General features: G+C 33.6%; 1 protein-coding gene across 1 annotated transcript in view; it reads left to right on the plus strand.

The window, feature by feature from the left end:
- The window catches only part of LOC114332032 (TWiK family of potassium channels protein 18), a 155,321-nt gene that overhangs the window by 6,055 nt on the left and 137,555 nt on the right, over positions 1–11,711 (plus strand). The gene's annotated exons all lie outside the window — the stretch shown is intronic.

Genomic DNA, 11,711 nt, shown 5'->3' on the forward strand with positions numbered 1-11,711 from the left:
AATTCTATTGAAAATTATCCACGCCAGAATACACTCTAAACTGGAGCTGGATATTAGTGACACTCAATATGGGTTCCGCAATGGTATGGGTACCAGAGAGGCATTATTCTCCTTCAACGTGCTGACACAGAGATGTTTGGATGTTAACCATCCTCTTTACGTCTGTTTTATAGACTACAATTAGGCGTTTGATAAAGTAAAACATGATCGACTCATGGAAATCCTAAAAAATAAAAACCTAGATGAAAGAGATTTAAGACTAATAACACACCTCTATTACAATCAGCGAGCAATAGTAAGAATTGAAAAAGAAACATCTGAAGAAATGGAAATAAAGAGAGGAGTCAGGCAAGGCTGCATACTATCACCTCTATTATTTAACGCTTATTCTGAAGAGGTAATGCGAGAAACTCTGGAAGATGAAACAGTCGGCATAAGAGTAAATGGAGTCTTAGTTAACAACATCAGATATGCAGATGATACAGTAATAATAGCCGATAGTTTACAAGACCTGCAAAGACTCATGAGTAAAATAGTAAGGTGTAGTAGGGAGTACGGACTCTCTCTCAATATCAAAAAGACGAAGTTTATGAAAATTAGTAAAAACAACCATAATACTAACGAAATCTTGATAGTAGAGGGCCAGCAGATCGAAAGAGTAAAAAAGTACACTTACCTAGGAACACTTATAACAGAAAATAATGACTACACTGCAGAAATAAAAGTCAGAATCGAAAAAGCACGCTCTAATTTTATAAAAATGAAAAAGGTCCTATGTAGCAAAGATTTAACATTAGCTCTTAAAGTACGCCTAACAAAATGTTACGTCTACAGTGTTCTATACTATGGAGTGGAATCATGGACGTTAAATGTAGAGACAATGAGACGACTTAACGCCTTTGAAATGTGGACCTATAGAAAAATTATGAGGGTTTCCTGGGTAGATAGAGTTACAAACAATGAAGTACTGAGAAGAATAGGTAAAGAAAAGGAAGTTGAACTTACAATTAAAGAAAAGAAGCTACAGTATCTCGGACATGTGATGCGGGGCGAGAAGTATGGTATCCTACGACTCATAATGCAGGGAAAGATAAATGGCAGAAGAAGCATCGGAAGAAGACGAATTTCATGGTTGAAGAACCTGAGAGAGTGGTTTGGATGCAGCTCGAAACAACTATTTAGAGCTACTGCCTCAAAAATTAAAATAGCTATGATGATTGCCAACCTCCGTAGCGGAGATGGCACCTGAAGAAGAAGTCTAAACATTAAATTAAAGGTTTGTGCTTAATTGACAATAATTTTTATAATACTTAAATGTTCGAAGTCAGCTCTACCATGCATCGATACGACGAATCCGGTTGTTAGTAATGCCATAGTTAACTAATGCCTGGTTGCACCAACATTTCTTAAGCTTAAGCGTACCTTAAGCTCAGCTTACGAAACATACGCGTTGCACCATTAAGTCCTAGATCAATTTTCAGCTTGCCACAATGGATTGTCACGTGGAATGCACCTTAAACTTCGTCTTAGTTAAGATGTGCTTTGATAAGGATCGAAAATTATGGTGCAACGTGGTGGTGCAAGTGAGGCTTAAACCGGCCTTATCCATAAGCTGGGCTAAGCTAAGGTGGAGCTTAAGATTTGTTGGTGCAACCAGGTATTAATTATGTAGGATAGTTTCTGCAGCACCAAAAATGCGTTTCTGTAATTCAGCTTCTGTTTGGATTTTATGTCGGTTATCATACACTAACGATTTCAAATGTCCCCAAAAATAGAAATCCGATACATTGAATTGTGGATTCACGATGGCCACAGAATGAGTCCATTCCTACTAATTCCACGATGAGGATGAGTTGAATCCAGAAGATTTTTCACAGCTTTGGTAAAATGTGCTGGGGCTCCGTCGTGAAGAAACCACATTTGACGTCGCGTCGTGTTTGCGAAGGCACATCTTCAAGAAGTACCGGCAAAACATTTTGCAAAAAATTTATATAGACCGGTCTAGTTAGACTCAAAAATAGGAGTGAGGCTACAATAATTACCATCAAGCTGAAAATTGGCAGGATTGTTCAAAATACCATCATAAATGAAATCTTAAAAGTCCTCATAAATCCGACCCCTGCTAAAAAATTTACGCGGGGTCAAAAGTCACCAAATATGGTCTTTAGCGATTTTCAGCGAAACGGTAAGTTTTATCGTAAAATTAGTTCTAACAAAAAATGTAGATTAGATAATTATCTATAAAAAATATTTTAATAGTTTTTTTCCTAAGAGGCACTGTTTTTGAGATACAACGATTCAAAAGTTGAAAGACTTCTAATCGTCATAATATATAGTACACCAGGTAATATACGTATATACATCACTGAAGCTGTAATACAAGTAAACATAATATTCTACGGTCAACTTAACTTATATTACACATAATATTATAAGATTATAAATATGATAATGTTTCTACTATACAGCTTGCGGTCTACCGAGGGATGAAATCCATAAGCTGTATTATATTACAGTGCCAACAAAAAAATTATTTGAATTTTACGGCTTAATCCCAACAAGAATACACAACAAAATACAAAAAATGACAAAGTATTAACTTATAATAATTATTTTTATTTATGCGCCTTAGTTCAATTTGCAAAGATGGGTTTTGTCGGAATAAACACGTTCGTCAGCTAATCTAATCACCCTACCAATTCTCTTCTCAGAAGGGTTTGAACATAATAATCAAAGACAAGTTTCTAGGCAAAATGTTTATTGCTAAGTACTAATAAATACTTATGCAAATTACACCGTAATTTTCCTGGGTGGCGAAATCCTTCAGGTAGATGACACCCTCGAGGTATTAATTAGTCTTGAGTACTACTCCGGAGTGAAAATACATGTTAAACCTATATTTTTTTTTATCGTGCATTTCGTGTTATTTTCATTGTTATAACAAAAATGTCAGAATATTGTTTTATTTGCGCTAAAATTTTAACTGAATGTGAAATTGTTACCGTTGAACGTGGTACAAAAACATTAATCAATGCAAGTACTGAAAGAGCTGATGGATTTTTAGAATTTCTTAAACAGCAGAAATCTGTGACCATACATGTGGAGTGTCGTAAAAGTTATACTCGAAAGTGTTCTATTGCTGCAGCTATTAAAAGACAATATGAAAAACAAGAAGCCAGTACATCGACCAAAAGTCCTCCTCTTACTAGAGCACGTGTAAGTGAACCAGCTTTTTGTTTTAAAAAACAATGCTTATTTTGCGACCAGGAATGTAATAAAGAGCGTGAAAAAAATGGCCATCTCTTCTCTCTCTATGTATGGAGCGCCTAAGAAAACTACGTGCTTAGATAAGTTTCGATATGCATGTTTTTTAAAAGTACTCGAAACAAAAAAAAAGTGCTGTTATCTTGTCTTCCTCCAACCTCAGCGGCTTCTCATCAACAACCTTTTTGGGTATATTACCAAGTTCAAGTGTGGCTTGGTTATCAGCTAGATCCAAAAGACTGGGGATGGAAATTAGTCGACAGTTCATTAGAACCAATTCAAACTTTACTCCCCCCTGCGCCGGAAAAACTCCTGAACACAATTTTTTGCAACTGTAAAAGGGGATGTAACGCTAAATGTGGTTGCAAAAAAGTTGGACTGTTTTGTTCGGTAGCATGCACTAATTGTCAAAACCGGTCATGCTCCAATGTTGAATCACCAACAATTGAGGATTCATTTGATTCTATCGAGGAGCCATGCGATGTGTCATTATTGGGACAATTTACTTGCACCCAGGATGAACAAGAAGAAGAAGAAGAAGAAGAACAAGAATAATAAGAAGAAGAAGAAGAACTAGAAGATGAAAAAGAGGAAGAAGAACAATGAGAAGAAGAACAAGGGAAGCAGCAGTATTAGAAAATTATGAACCAGTTTGATAAATTTCCCTTTTTTTTTAATTTATACCGCTTTATATAATGTTTAATCATTTTTAACCCTTGCCAATATCAATTATTAAATAGCTTTAAATTAAACAGAATCATAACAGATCCGTGGAATAGGCCTACTGGGGAAACCACGTTAAAAAACGCGCTAAGTACACTACCTCAAAGGTGGTGTGGAAACGTGTGCGCATATTATGACGATTACCACTTTTTGAATCGTTATATCTCAAAAACGGTGGCTCCCAGGTAAAAAAGTAATAAGGCATTTTTTATAGATAATTATCTAATCTACATTTTTTGTTAACACTAATTTTACCATAAAACTTACCGTTTCGCTGAAAATCGCTAAAAACCATATTTGGTGACCTTTGACCCCGCGTAAAATTTTTAGCAGGGGTCGGATTTATGAGGACTTTTTAGATTTCATTTATGATGGTATTTTTAATATTCCTGCCAATTTTCAGCTTGATGGTAATTTTTGTAGCCTCGGATGCGTAAGTTGACAGGAGTAATAGGCCTCTACATTTAGTGTTTTGGGTAATTCATAAAATATTGCACCCTTTACCCTTTCTGTATCCTTTACAAATTCCTCATTGTTAAGAAATACCTGTTCTTTTGGAATAAAACTATGACCCCAAAATATCCAATGTCATTATGTCAATAACATCAAACAAACCAAGGGGTGAAAAAATGTAAACACTAGCCATTTAGTTGATATTTACATTTTTATTTTACTACCTACCAGATACAAATGACCGACAAACCTACTATTTTTAAATGTGTCAACGGTGTTGCCAGACTTCAATTTACATATCAAAATGTATTTTCGTTTTTTGGCCAAACGGCTCAATTTAGAAAAAAATGTTATAAGACTTTTTTGCTCTACACTGTGTCTTCTATCTATACATTTAAAGAACGCACTATTTTCGGGGACACCCTGTATATCCTGTATCATGATATTTCAGACTATAATATAGATCTAATAATACAGTTGTTTCGTATTCTTTACGATTAGACAAGCCGAAAGCGGTGGGTTCGTTGGAAAAAATATTCCTATGAGATTTTTTTGCATAAACAGATTCGTGAGACATCCCAGAATAAGGTTCAAGAAGTCGTCCACGTGAAAATTTGTCCAATTTTTTTAACAATTATTTTAATCAAATTGCAAAAATAAATATTTTCGGCCCGGACACTTCTTTTTTACATTTTTTGGGCAGTTCTGGACAAAAAAAATCTTATAATTTTTCTCTAAAATTGATCGTTTTCGAGTTATAAGCAATTTGAAATTAAAAAAAAAAACGAAAAATGGCGATTTTTAAGGCTTAATAACTTAGTTAAAAGTTATTAGAAAGTCAGAAAGTGACTAAATAAAAGAAAAAAGTCACCCCTACAAAATGTTTGTCATTATTTTATTAATAAACTGTTATTTATAAGTAATACTAATGAGCGCCATGCACGTATTAGGCTGCCGTCAATGATGAGTGCGAGAGAGATGCCATTTCGGCAGTCAATGGTGCATCTTACTCGTTATCACATTTACAGCTGCGTCAATACGATCATACCGCTCATTGTTAATAATTAAAAATAACAGCTTAGTAATAAATTAATGACAAAAATTTGTTCAGGATCATGTAGGGGGCTTTCCACTTTGATTAGTCACTTTCTGACTTTCATAGTAATAATTTTTAACCGAGTTATTATGTAAATCTTAAAAATGGCCATATTCGCGTTTTTCAAATTTTCAATTGCTTAGAGGAAAGGATGCAAATATGGGCTACCCATTTTATTTTTCTTTGTAAAAAAAGAATAAAAATTCTATTTTATTTCCAAAGGTATGCAAGAATACCTACATTTAGTTACTTATAACCTGCCCAAAGTGCAAATCGATTAAAATAAAAAATATACAACTGTTTTAAATGTATAAATAATGAAGAATTGTACTTTTGCGCCGTTTGAATAATGATCCTAAATATGGGCTACCCCGAAAAATGTGTCTTAAATTTGTGTGAAATGAGATAAATGCATGACAAATATATTTTAATATCTAAAATACAAAAAATACATTAAATAACTCATAGGCTAAAACTATTTGCAAAAGTCACACACATATTCTTCTTTTTCGGCCCCAGCGCACTCGTTATGTGCCCACAAATGGAACAGAAGCACTTGACCCATATTTCACCAAGATTATCCTCTGAAAAAAGTACTTCGCAAAACATACACGTTACGTCAGCTGCGTCTTGTGGAGGCTGTGTGGAAGGAAACTCATTGTAATCGCTTTCATCATCTGCAGGCACATATTCCTCCCTATCCTCGCTACTAGAAACCGATTTCTTTTTTTGGTTCTTTGTGACTTTGGTAAGCTGCTTACGTTTTCCTTTTTTATTTCTTTTCCTTTTTTTTTCTTTGCCTTTTCCTACTTCGTTTTGCCTACATTGCTACATTGTTCTAAATATGGGCCAGTAGCCCATAATGAAAACAGAGGCATAGCCCATATTGTAAACACGCTTGCTTTGCACAACAAAATAAGTTATGTCTAAAAGCAGAAAATTTGAAGAAAACTCATTAGCATATATCAAAGACTAATAATAGAGCTTCAACGTGACACAGACTTTTTTTGAAATTCGTGTTTATTTTTAAATACTGGAATTTATCAACTTACCCGAAAAAGTTTTGACACTCGCACCAACCGACAAACAATTATTATAAACTGGGAAATATCTACCACAGTGGTGCCATCGGTACGGTGATAGTTTAACTTCGTCAAATACCATTTGAAATAGTCAAAATGTAGAGATCTGCAACGAATAGCTGTGAAACCCACCTAGCCCATATTACAAGACCAGCCCATATTTACAGCCTTTCCTCTATAACTCGAAAACTATCAACTATACAGAAAAATTACAAGAAGCCTTTTTTGTCCAGAATGGTCCAAGAATCTAAAAAAATTTGTCCGGACCGAAATAATTTATTTTTGCAATTTGATAAAAAAAATTGTTAAAAAAATTTGTACCGCTTTTCGCGTGGGCGACTTCTTGAACCTTATTCTGGGGTGCCTCACGAATGTGAATATGCAAAAAAATCTCATGGGAATCTATTGTCCAACGAACCCGCCGTTTTCGTCTAACTATTTTATTTTGCGCGCAAACTGTCTATGTTTCTTATCTCAAGTTCTTCTACAATCGCTGCCATTTTGTGGTTAGTTGTTGAACCTAATTAGAAACCGTTTGCGGCTATCGTAAAAATATAGTGTTTGATTTCGTGACAAGTGACTGTTTATGGGATAGATAATTTTCTTTTCTAATTTTTGTGTTTACAAATATCGTAAATTTAATAACAAGGTGTGTATGCCTATACTAATAGGTAGTTGAACAACATAGTGAGAAATATAACAAAACCGTTTTATTAGGTTAAATTCACATTTGTTTTCATTTCGGCCCAGTTTTGTACCTTGGACCGCTATCAGGTCTTGTACTTAGCCACGGGCCGTACAAAGTTAATGAGAAAAAAAACACACATTTTTGCGTTGCACAAGTAACTGCAGTAAGTCCCTATTAACCGCTGCAGTATCTAAAGAGAATTCTGAACAGCAATAAATATTCTGGACCAAGTTGTCAACAATTTGACATTGACATTAAAGATATTTTGCTCAAACTTAATCCACCAAGTCAGGCTGGGTTGTCTGAAAGGAAAAAAGGAGTACATGTCTTTGACTTAGATTTTGGGAGCTTCAGTGTTGAAGAACACAATTTTTTTGTATATATTTTTAAAGGTTTACGGGTGGTTCAACGTACAAGACTATGTGTTTCAAGGTACAGGACTGGTTTGTACCTTGGACCAAATTAGCTCTAATCAATAAAATTCTAAAAAATGTGTCTGGTTTTGTTTTATTCCAATGACCTTTTAATATAGTATACTTGTATACTATGGTGTGTAAACTACAAGTTAGTCCAAAAATTTGTCTTTGAAATTTAAAAACTTAAAAATAATTGAACTTTGAAAAAATCCGGTTCAAGGTACAAGCCTCTCCCCTACATTATTTGAGGCCTAGCAGTAAACGTAGAAAAAACAGAATCCATGTGTATTGGGGAACACAACAAGACTTACAACTATCAAATGGTCAAACAATCAATATGCAAATATGTACAAGTATTTGGAAATGAAAATTGCAAAGAATGGAACACTCGATGAAGGAATACTTGGTAGAAATATGAAGGGAAGAAGAGCAATACCAATGTTGAACTGAGTCTTATGGGAGAAGATAAACAAAACAAAAAAAAAGAGAATATATGACACTATAGTAAAGAGCATAATAACGTATAGCTGCGAAATATTGCCATTGAAAAAACGAGTCGAACAATAATTTAAAGCCACAGAGATGGACTACTGGAGAAGGGCGGCGGGAAAGTCTCATCGAGAGAGGGTTACAAATGAAAAGATCAGAAAAATGATGGGAATAAGACAGATGAACACAGATAACAGATGAAATACGAGGTAACAATTAATATGGTACGGGCACGTACAAAGAATCTCAAAGAAAATATTTGAGTGGAACCCAAAAGGAAAAAGAAGACGAGGAAAATTACGGAAGAGTAGGCGAGAAGGTATTTACAAGGAAATGAGAGAAGGGGGTCTGAAGAATGACATGCGGACAAACAGGGAAGAATGGAGATTAGGAATCGCAAGACGTCAACGCACGATTTAACGCGATATGTATATTTACATACCAGGAAGTGGTTCCACGAGAAGTTTCAGATTAATTGTTTGGTACATTCCATGTCAAATCACTCAGGCAAAAAATTTTGGATCTCCGATTTGTCTGAAAATTGATATATAGCTTCTGCGGGACGTAGAAATAAGATATTTAAGGTCAAAAAATCTTCTTCTGCTTTTTTTCTCAAAATGTGATTTTATGGGGTTTTAGAGTGATTTGGTGTTTATTTAAACAAATTTGCATTTTCTGTTGTAAAGTATTACTGAAAAACATAATATTTTAATAGAAAGGACTCAAAAATGTCATTATGTGGCATTATAACAAGTTATTTTGAATCAAAACAAGTTTTTGGTCAAATTTTATAGTGTAAAAAACGTTAAAATTCCGTTTTTTACATTTTCCTTCATTCCCAAAATACATCATCATCGGTTTGGCTGAAAATTTGCCCACAGATATCCAAAAGATAGAACTTTAAGTGGTTAGAAGGATTTGAATTATATTACAATACCAAAAACGTTACATGCAGTAATATCAGACTCAAAAGTATATATTAGTCCAGTCGGGATAGCATTTGACCTTGAATGCCGAGCTGCCCAAAATTTTATTTTTCTGATCTTTAAGGGAGTCAATAGTAGCCCAAATTTAAAATCACGAATGAATTCCTCCGTTACGTTAGCCGCCATCTTGATTTTAAAGTAGAACCTGTTTGGCTCAATATCTCCGCCATTTTTAATTTTTCGACAAAAATGGTAGGAACTGAAATTGTTCCAAATAAATCGTATTTACAATTATTACAATTTTTTTTAACAATTTTTGTCTTGAGGTCGATATTTTCGAGTTAATTTTACTTACAGTAGACGCTTATATTTTTGACTATAATATTGCATGTAACTTTTTTGGTATTGTAATATAATTCAAATCCTTCTCAACACTTAAAGTCCTATGTTTTGTCTATCTGTTGGCAAATTTTCAGCCAAATCGATTATGATGTATTTTGGGAATGGAGAAAAATGTAAAAAACGGTATTTTAACGTTTTCTACACTATAAAATTTGATCAAAAGCTTGTTTTGAATCAAAGTAACTTGTTATAATGCCATATAATGACATTTTTGAGTCCTTTCTATTAAAATATTATGTTTTTCATTGATACTTTACGATAGAAAATGCAAATTTGTATAAATAAACACCAAATCACTGTAAAATCGCATAAAATAACATTTTGAGAAAAAAGAAGAAGATTTTTTGACCTTAAATATCTTATTTGTACGTCCCGCAGAAGCTATATACCAATTTTCAGACAAATCGGAGGTCCAAAATTTTTTTTGCTCCAAAATTGAATGATTTGAAATGCAATGACCCGTTTACATCTGGGAATTCTCATTTCTCTTATCTATTTGTATCTATGTATACAACCGTGTTTCAAATTTAGCCCAGTCGGGATAGCATTTGATCTTGCATTACGAGCTGCCCCAAATTTTTCTTATCTTTAGGGGGGGGTCAATAATAGTGTAAATTTAAAATCTCGACTGAATTTCGCCGTTGCGTTAGCCGCCTTCTTGATTTTAAACGAGAACGGTTTTTGCTCAATATCTCCTCCATTTTAAACTTTTCGACAAAAGTGTGGAAACTGAAATTGTTGAAAATCCTATTTTCTATAATTTCGTTTATTATAATTTTTTTCGTGTGGTCGATATTTTCTGAGTTATGGGGAGAAAAATAGTGACAGCATTATTATTGAATTATTGAATTACCCCGTTTATTATTAGTTCTACAACAAATATGTACCTATACAAAAATGAAGAGAATCAAATTTTGTACAATTTTGATCTGTTTCACTTTTTTTTATAAAATCAATATTTAAGAGAGTACGTATGCGGTAAAGCTGCGGGCGTAAGGCCTGATTGATTTCAAAGCAATTGTTTTTGTTCAACATCTCCGCCATTTTCAACTTTTCGGCAAAAAGTTTAAGGACCAAAATTGTTGCAATTACGATTTACTACAATTTTTCGGGAGAAACAGTAGCGGGCCTACGAGGGGGAATTGGGGAAATTCCCCCCAACAGGGTCTAAAAGTTGAAAAAATTGTTGAATTATAAAAAAAATATTAGCTGGCATGAAACTTAAAATATCGACAGATAAATTCAACCAATAAAAACCCGCTAGTTAATAAAATTAGGTGAACTTATTACATATTATAAGTTAATATTTACGTCTTTTATGTACTTAGTTTGGTTGGTGTTATATTGGAAGTTCCAAAATTGTATAAAATATAATTCTATTTTTTTTGTTTATGTACAATGATGTCGTAAAGTTAATAATAAATGAAACAATTCAATAATTAGGCTTCCCCTCCGCTTCCACTATTTTCCCCCTTAATCCGGAAAATATTGATCGTACTAAAAAATTGTGCAAAAGAAATTGTAGGAAATTGCATTTTCAACAATTTTAGTTCCTACCGTTTTTGTCGAAAAGTCGACAATGGCGGAGATATTAAGCAACAACGGTTATCCCTTAAAATCAATATGGCGGCTAATGCAACAGCGGAATTCAGTCGCGATTTTAAATTTACACTACTATTGATCTCCCCTAAAGGATAGAATTATAAAATTTGGGTCAGCTCTGAAACAAGATTCAATTCAATAATTATGCTCTCCCAACCACTTCGTATTATTTTCCCACTTAACTCGGAAAATATCAAGCGCATGAAAAAATCGTAAAAAAGAAATTGTAGGAAATCATATTTGGAACAATTTCAGATGAAAATAGCGTAGATATTGAACAAAAACAATTTTTATAAAATCAATCAAATCTTACGATCCGTCATTACCGCATACGTACTACCTTGAATATTAATTTTAGCAAAAAATGAAACAGATCAAAATTGTGTAGAATTTAATTCTATCTATTTTTATATAGGTACATTTTTGTCGTAAACTAATAATAAACGAGATAAATCAATAATTATGCTCTAACTGCCAATATTTTCCTCCATAACTCGGAAAATAGTGACAGCACGAAAAAATTGTAGTAATAGAAATTATATAAAATTATATTTTCAACAATTTTGGTTT

Source organism: Diabrotica virgifera, chromosome 2 (genome assembly GCF_917563875.1).
Source record: "Diabrotica virgifera virgifera chromosome 2, PGI_DIABVI_V3a".
Taxonomy (NCBI): Eukaryota; Metazoa; Arthropoda; class Insecta; order Coleoptera; family Chrysomelidae; genus Diabrotica; species Diabrotica virgifera.